General features: G+C 40.1%; 1 pseudogene; it reads right to left on the reverse strand.

The window, feature by feature from the left end:
- Nucleotides 1-1,968: 1,968 nt before the first annotated feature.
- On the reverse strand, nucleotides 1,969-2,921 carry LOC134574805 (craniofacial development protein 2-like; annotated as a pseudogene).
- Between the last annotated feature and the right edge of the window lie 6,448 nt (nucleotides 2,922-9,369).

Here is a 9,369-nt window from a genome sequence, read left to right on the forward strand (position 1 = left end):
ATAGATTTACCTTGACATTTTAAACTTATTTTACATATCTATCATTTCATTATATATGAAATTTCATTTTTCACATAATTGAAACATGGGTTGTAACATGGATACAAAAAATGAGATATTGTAATGCGGTGATTCAATATTCCACATGGACATTATACACCTTCTGTTATTCATAGCGTTCTCATATAATTAAATAATATATGTGTTTAGGATGTTTGGCAATACAATACTAATTACTGATGTTTGAAGAATATTGTTGTTGTTTAGTCGTTCAGTCGTGTCTCACTCTCCGTGACCATATGGACCATAGCACGCCAGGTACATCTGTCAGTCACTGCCCCTCTGAGCTCCAACAACTTCATGTTCGTAGCTTCAGTGATCTCATCTATCCATAGCTGTCTCTGTCAACCCCTTCTTGGTGTGCCTTCAATCTTTTCCAGCATCAGAGTCTTCTCTAGTGAATCCTGCCTTCTCGTTATATGGCCAAAATATTTGAGCCTCATGATCATAGCTTCCAGTGAGCATTTTTTCTTGATTTCTTGTAGTACAGATTTATTGGATCTTCTTGCAATCCAAGGGATTCTAAGCAGTTTTCCCCAACACCACAACTATGCAGACCTTTGTTGATAGTGTAATATCTTTTGTTTTTACCAATTTGTCCAAGCTTGTCATTGCTTTTCTCCCCAGAAGCCTGACTACAGTCACCATCTGAAGAGATGTTGGATCTCAGGAAAATAAAATCTGTCACTGCCTCCACTTCTTCCCCATATATTTTCCAGGAACTAAAATTGCTGTTTGCCATGATCTTAGTATTTTTAACCTTAAGCAGAAAGCCAGCTTTTGCACTCTCTTCATTTACCCTCATCAACAGGTCCTTTAGTTCTTCCTCACTTTACGTCATCAGAGTAGTATCATCTGCGTATCTGAGGTTGTTGATATTTCTTCCAGCAATATTGATTTCAGCTTTGGATTCATCCAGCCCAGCCCTATGTATTATGTATTCCGCATATAAGTTGGATAAATAGGGTGACAATATATAACCTTGTCGCACTCCTTTCCCGATCTTGAACAATTCTGTTGTCCTATGTTCAGTTCTGACTGTGGCTTTTTGGTCCACATACAGATTCCTCAGAAGGTGGATGAGATGATCTGGTACTCTCTTTAAGAACTTGCCACATGTTGTTGTGGTCCACACAGTCAATGCTTTATATAGTCTATGAAGCAGAAGTAGATGCTTTTCTGGAATTCTCTGGCTTTCTCTATTATCCATCATACATTGGCAATTTGATATCTTGTGTCTCATCCTCTGCGGAACCCAGCTTGTACATTTGGTAATTCTCGGTACTCAAATTGTTTGAGTCGAGCTTGTATGATCTTAAGCATTACCTTGCTGGCATGTGAAATTGGTGCACTTGTTCGAAAATTGGAGCACTCTTTGGCATTGCCTTTTTTGGGGGATTTGGATGTAGACTGACCTTTTCCAGTCTTTTGGCCACTGTTGAGTTTTCCAAATTTGTTGACATAAGGCAAGCAGAATTTTCACAGCATCATCTTGAATTTTGAATAGTTCAATTGGGATTTTATCAGCTCTTGCAGCCTTGTTATCTGCAAGGAATTCTAGGGCCCATCTCATTGGAACAACTAGTGAGGTCATCACTGCTGTTAAGTTTATTCCTGTATAGATCTTCAGTCTTTTCTTGCCATCTCTTCTATATCTGATCTTCTTCTGTTAAGTCCCTTTTGTCTTTTTTCACACCCACTTTGGCATGAAAGGTAACTTTTAGATCTTGAATAGATCTCTTGACTTTCCTATTCTGTTATCATCTTCTATCTCTTTACATTGCTCATTGTAGAATGTCTCCTTGTCTCTTCTTGCTATCCTTTGAATTCTGCATTCAATTGGACATTTTTTTCCGATCTCCACTACCTTTCGCTTTCCTTCTATCCAGGGCTATTTTTATAGCCTCATCAGATCGCCTTCTTAGATTGCTTTCTTTTGGGAATATTTTTTCTTGTGGTTTCCTGGATAATATTGCAAACTTTGGTCCAAAGTTCTTCAGGCATTCTATCGTCCATGTCTAGTCCCTTAAATCTATTCTTTACTTCCACTGCATATTCACAAGGGATATTATTTATGTTGTAACTGATTGGTCTGATGGTTTTCCCACTTTTTTCATTTTAATTCTGAACTTTGCAATGAGAAGCTCATGGTCCGAGCCACAGGCAGCTCCAGGTCTTGTTTTTGCTGACTGTACAGAGCTCCTCCATCTTTGGCTGCAAAGTATATAGTCAATCTGATTTCTATATTGTCCATCTAGTGATGTCCATGTGTAGAGTCGTCTCAGAGGCTGTTGGAAGAAGGTGTTTGCGATGACCAGAGAATTATCTTGACAGAATTCTGCTAATCTCTTACCTGCTTCATTTTGAACCCCAAGGCCAAACTTGCCAGTTATTCCAGGTGTCTTTTTGTTCCCTACTTTAGCATCCCATTCTCCTTTGAGGATATTAACATCTTTTCTTGGTGTTGTATCTATCATGTGTTGAATATCTTCATAGAACTGGACAATTTCAGCCTCTTCAGAATCCATGGTTGGAGCATAAACTTGGATCACTCTGATGTTAAATGGCTTGCCTTGAATTTGAACTGAAATCATTCTGTCATTTATTGGGTTGTAGCTGAGCACTGCTTTGCCCACCCGATTATTTACTATGATGGCTACTCCATTTCTTCTGCGGGATTCTTGACCACAGTAGAAGATGTGATGGTTGTGTGATGTGAAATGTCGCATTCCAGTCCATTTGAGTTCACTAATTCCCAGGACATCGATGTTTAACCTTGTCATCTCATGTTTGATCACATCCAATTTGCCTTGGTTAATAGTTCTAACATTCCAGGTTCCTATGTTAAATTGTTCTTTGCATCAGAGGACTTTCCTTTCCCTCCAAACACATCCACAGTTGGGTGTCCTTTCAGGCTTTCACCCAACTACTTCATTAGATCTGGTGCTACTCGTACTCGTCCTCTGCTCTTCCTCAGTAATGTGGTAGGCACCTTCTGACCTGAGGGACTCCTCTTCCGGTGCCATATTGTTATGTCTCTGGTTGTGCTTGTCCATATAGTTATCTTAGAAAAGTTACTGGAGTGGGTTGCTAGTTCCTTCTCCAGTCAACCGTGATTTCTCTGACTTCTCTGCAATGACCTTCCTGTCTTGGGTGTCCCTACATGGTATAGCTCGTAGCTTCATTGACGTACACAAGCCCCTTCACCACAGCAAGGTAGCAATCCAGAAGAGGGTTTAAAGAATACCCAATGATTAATTTGAAAATAAGTTGAATACAGGTATTAAATCTGTAAACAAACAAAAAAAAAAACCATATTATTGTATGAAACATTTTATTGAATAATTACTGTCAAGTTAGCACATGTACACTTTAGTAACAGCTAAGATCATATTAACAAAACTCTGCCAATAAACAATCTAATGAAAACAATATATATTGTCACATTAATGATTTTGTTTTCTGGATCTCACAAACTGCTTTGGAAATTTAGCCCTTGAGGAAGATTTAAAGATTACAAGTGCAGAATTGGGAAAGTGAATCACACTCATATTGAACTGTAAGTGGAAGGGCTGTGGTTTATACTGCATATAATATTCCCTGTACTTCGTAAGATGGATATACTTGTTTAATAATAACAACTGTTCCCTGAAGGTCAGTTTTATTTTCAAGCACAAATGGTTTATAACAGTGATTGTAGTATTTTAACAGTTAAAGATTGTTGTTTCTTTAAAGACATAGAACAGCTATTTTTGATCTCACCGAATGTTATAGTAAGTAATATAGCAAATGTTATAGTTAATTAACTACAACAAGGAACATTTTCCGCAAAAGAAAAATACATCCAGATCTAAGGTTTTATGAAAATTATTATTTTTATTATTGTTTTTAGCATTTATCTAGAGCCAACTTATTCTGCAGCACGTATTCATATTATAAAAGGGAGAGATTTAACAATAAATGAGACAATAACAAAATGTTACAGGAACAATAGGTTGATGAGGACCTTGCTCAAATGAGATTGCAGTCTAGAGAAGGTGGGGTATAAAATACAATAGGAAGGACATCGAAGGGGATAGCAAGGAAACAAACAAGGTGGGAAAGTAGTAGAACTAGAAGGTGAGAGTGGAATGTGATCCTTTAAGAGAGAGCAAGTGATAGGTTTTTGAAATAGAAGTTACGAAATAGAAGTTACTCTAGGAGGCAATACGCTTTTCTGAAAATAAGGGTTTTAAGGTACTTCTTAAATGAGGTAGGTAAGCTGTTCCAAAGGAAAGGAGCCAACAGCAAGAAGTCCTGCAAATGCACTAAAGGTGCAAATAGTGAACAGGAGAAGGCCACCAGCAAAGAGGAGAGACCAAGAAGAGGCACATGCTTGAATTAGTGAAGAAATAAAACAGGGGCTAGAGTTGTTTCAAGCTTTATAGGTAACGGTTAGTATTGACTTTAAGACAAAGGAAGCTAATGTAAGTATTTACAGAGGGGTGAGGTGTGGGAGGAGCGACAGGAGAGAAAAATCAGCCTGATGGCAGCATTCATCACAGACAGTAGCAAGGCTTTTTGGGAAACTAATTAGGAGAGAACTACATTAATTAATGTGAGAAATTGCTAGAGCATGGACAACCTCCTTGGCAGCATCTTGTGAAAGAAAGGGACAGGTCCTGGCAGTGTTTAATAGTGAAGTTGGCAGTATGTGGCAACAGACTGGACGTGAGGCCATAATAAAAAATAAAACTAAGACATAGAGCTTGCAAGAGCAGGACAATACGGGTACCATCAACGTGCATGAAGAGTGAATGAGGAGGGTTAGTATTTTGATGAGGAAAAAAAATAATTTGTACATTTTGATTCACAGATAAAGTACGAAGAAGCAACCAATATAGGGAAAAAAAAGAGGAGCAGGATTCAGAAATTGTTTGAAATTTAATGGTTTTTAATTTAATTATGTAAAATTGCATTATACAATAACATTTTTATTTGTATATTTTACAATATTTTATTTGCATTATGGATGGAACCCTTTTTTTTTCTTATTCTGTATACCTGGCACCCCGACTGGGTGACTCCGCCAATCTCTGCTTCCTAGCTGTCGCCGAGTACCATAAGCCCCGCAACCGGACACCATAAGCCCCATAGCCCCTTAGCTGCTGCAGCTTGGCTGGCGTCTCGCCCTCCCTTCTCACCCTGGATCAAACTCCTGGATCCAGCTCCCAGTGAGAAGACCTCTCCTCCAAGAGAGTATAGCAGGTATAGCAGTGTAGCTATCTTACAAGAGCTAGTGATTATAGCCCAGGGGAGTATCATGATATAGCAATCCCCAGAGCAGATACAGCTACCCCCCCCCCCCCCCACACATGAGATGAGACTCTATGTTGAGGGTAGGCTGGAATTAATTTATTGGCAGCCACAACTGGCCTTATATGCAGGTCCCCATGCAAGGGGTACTCCCACCCTGGACCTGAGAGTAGACTACAGTAAAAACATACACACAATTACATTGGCTCTCAGGTCCAGGACACTCCCATACAAAATAGGTCAATCCCTTCCCTGTGCCTGAGAGATAATTTAGTCAGGAACTATACTAAACTCAATTATCTCCAGACACAGAAAACATAATTTTACAAAAACCCCAAAATACCTTAAAACACACAAACCCCCCACAAAAGTTACATCCCTGATAGCCCCTGATCTGTGTGACCAACATATCCAAAAATTAGCCAGATCGGTTCAGGGGTTGAGGAATTTCCTGGAAGTCATAAATTGACCACCCGCACGCATGGTCCCATGCCCAAAAGAGTTCCAGACAATCAGGGCTTGTGGTCAGTCTAGTTTGGTAGTTTAAAAACCGAACAAACTACCGAACATAGTCAATGTTCTTACCCTGGAGCTTGTTCACCTTGTTCATGGGAATGTTTCCACCGAACAGTGTCCTTCTAAGTTGTGTAGAACCAAATGTAAACAGTGTCCGAAAACAGTTCCATGAACTCGACGACCAAACACCACTGTCTGCGTTCGCGGGAACAAGATGGCCGCCACCTCATGGTCGTTCATGCGTCCAGCGGCCACCCAGGCGAACACTGTGAACACTGCGGTGGAAAGTGTTACAAACTGTCAATTAGGCTTAACAAGCTCCCGGATGGTCTCTGGCTCGTGCGCCTGTTCGGTTCCCGAACCAAATATAAAATCCCATGAACCAAGTCTGTTCACATAGTTTTTATAGGGCCCATAGTATTTGGGCAGGAGGCTGGCAAGTAGGCCCCTCCAAGAACACGTGGCAGAGGTATTTCTACCACACTACTTTTGTTATTGTGTAAAAATTGATTAAAAAAAGTTAAATAAAAATTATTTGAAAAGAAGAAAAAAATCTATATTTTTATATCTTTACTAAATATATAATATATAAATATATTTGAATGTTGTCCCTTTTTACTCTTTATTGGTCAATTCTCAATTGATCTGGGAATAAAATCAACAATTAGGGGCTGTCTCCTAATTATCAAACATTTTTCCCAAATAATCATCTTTTGTTTGGCTCAACGGTTGGAACCCCAGGTCATCAAAAAACTAAACTGTTCATCCATTAAGTTTGTATCATGATACGCCTACATTGCCTTTTCGAGTTTTTGGAAGTTACGGAATTTAGAAGAACTACTGATTGCCCAAAATGTGGACAATATGTTTTTCGAAACCAAATGTACAAGTCTATCATCTATTTTGCCTTTTAGTAGAAATCAACAAGGTGAATTAGCATTAGACTCACCTCAGATGTTTAGAAGATATCTCTTTACATAGATGGGAATCAGGTGAACTCTGCACATTGCAATGAATTGTCTGCACTACAATTAGTGTTGGAATGTGGGGGAGCAAGTTCTGAATATTTCTTGTTTCTATTGGTTGAACCATAAACTACTGAGTCAGTAGAAGACAATAAGAGAGTCAGTATCTATTAGGACCCTGACTACTGAGATCAGAGAAAGTATTAACAGTACGAGGACAACTGTAGAAGTAGTTTGTCTCCTGATATTACTGATATTTCATAGAGTTTGTAAGTGTTGATTGAAGTCTTTATTTAAACAGAAATCACCATGGCTTCATTATGTTTAATTTCAGAAGAAAGTATGGGATTATTTAAAACATAGCTGTAAATAAATGAGTGAAATCTACATTAAGACTTTTAAAGAACATTTTAACTCAAAATGTATTAAATGATTTTATAACAACATATTTTATTGTTATATATACACTGCTCAAAAAAATAAAGGGAACAAAAAAATAAAACATTCTTGATCTGAATGAATTAAATATTCTTCTGAAATACTTTGTTCTTTACATTTGTTGTCCTGACAACAAAATCACACAAAAATGAAAAAAATGGAAATCAAATTTTTAACCCATGGAGGTCTGGATTTGGAGTCACAATCAAAATTAAAGTGGAAAAACACACTACAGGCTGATCCAACTTGGATGTAACATCCTTAAAACAAGTCAAAATGAGGCTCAGTAGTGTGTTTGGCCTCCACGTGCCTGTAGGACCTCCCTACAATGCCTGTGCATGCTCCTGATGAGGTGGCGGATGGTCTGAGGGATCTCCTCCCAGACCTGGACTAAAGCATCTGCCAACTCCTGGACAGTCTGTGGTGCAACGTGACGTTGGTGGATGGAGCGAGACATGATGTCCCAGATGTGCTCAATTGGATTCAGGTCTGGGGAACAGATGGGCCAGTCCATAGCATCAATACCTTCGTCTTGCAGAAACTGCTCACACACTCCAGCCACATGAGGTCTAGCATTGTCTTGCATTAGGAGGAACCCAGGGTCAACCGCACCAGCATATGGTCTCACAAGGGTTCTGAGGATCTCATCTCGGTACTTAATGGCAGTCAGGCTAACTCTGGCAAGCACATGGAGGGCTGTGCGGCTCCCCAAAGAAATGCCACCCCACACCATTACTGACCCACTGCCAAACCGGTCATGCTGGAGGATGTTGCAGGCAGCAGAACGTTCTCCACAGTGTCTCTAGACTCTGTTACATCTGTCACATGTGCTCAGTGTGAACCTGCTTTCATCTGTGAAGAGCACAGGGCGCCAGTGGCGACTTTGCCAATCTTGGTGTTCTCTGGCAAATGCCAAACGTCCTGCACGGTGTTGGGCTGTAAGCACAACCCCCACCCGTGGACGTCGGGCCCTCATACCACCCTCATGGAGTCTGTTTCTGACCATTTGAGCAGACACATGCACATTTATGGCATGCTGGAGGTCATTTTGCAGGGCTCAGGGCTCCTGTTCCTCCTTGCACAAAGGCGGAGGTAGCGGTCCTGTTGCTGGGTTGTTGCCCTCCTACGGCCTCCTCCACATCTCCTGATGTACTGGCCTGTCTCCTGGTAGCGCCTCCATGCTCTGGACACTACACTGACAGACACAGCAAACCTTCTTGCCACAGTTCGCATTGATGTGCCATCCTGGATGAGCTGCACTACCTGAGCCACTTGTGTGGGTTGTAGACTCCGTCTCATGCTACCACTAGAGTGAAAGCACCGCCAGCATTTAAAAGTGACCAAAACAACAGCCAGGAAGCATAGGAACTGAGAAGTGGTCTGTGGTCACCACCTGCAGAACCACTCCTTTATTGGGGTTGTCTTGCTAATTGCCTATAATTTCCACCTGTTGTCTATCCCATTTGCACAACAGCATGTGAAATTGATTGTCACTCAGTGTTGCTTCCTAAGTGGACAGTTTGATTTCACAGAAATGTGATTGACTTGGAGTTACATTGTGTTGTTTAAGTGTTCCCTTTATTTTTTTGAGCAGTGTTTTTAAAAAATCTTTATCCCCATGATGTGAGCTTTATTGTTGCTGTTTTATGTCCAGTTGTTATACTGGCATTGAAGCAAACCTAAAGGGACCCTATAGTCACCAAAACAACTTTAGCTTAATGAAGCAGTATTGGTGTTATCTGCCATTTAGGAGTTAAATCAATTTGTTAAGGCAGCCCAGTCACACCTCCCTGCATGTGACTTAATTAATTTAATGTTTACACTTCCTTTAGTGCAAATTCTATTTAATTTAAAATTTCTTATCTCCTGCTCTGTTAAATGCTTCTTAGACCCTGCAGCAGCCTCCTGTGTCTGATTAAAGTTCAATTTACAGAGCAGGAGATACAAATGTTTAAGGTAACTTACCACTGATTGAAAAGGTAACCCTTTTGTTTTCATGCAGACTGTGTCCGTCACATCCAGGGGAGGGGTGACTAGGCCTACGTGGACAGAAACAAGTGATTTAACTCCTAAACAGAGGTGAATTGAGTAGTGA

This window comes from Pelobates fuscus, chromosome 10 (assembly GCF_036172605.1).
Source record: "Pelobates fuscus isolate aPelFus1 chromosome 10, aPelFus1.pri, whole genome shotgun sequence".
Classification (NCBI taxonomy): Eukaryota; Metazoa; Chordata; class Amphibia; order Anura; family Pelobatidae; genus Pelobates; species Pelobates fuscus.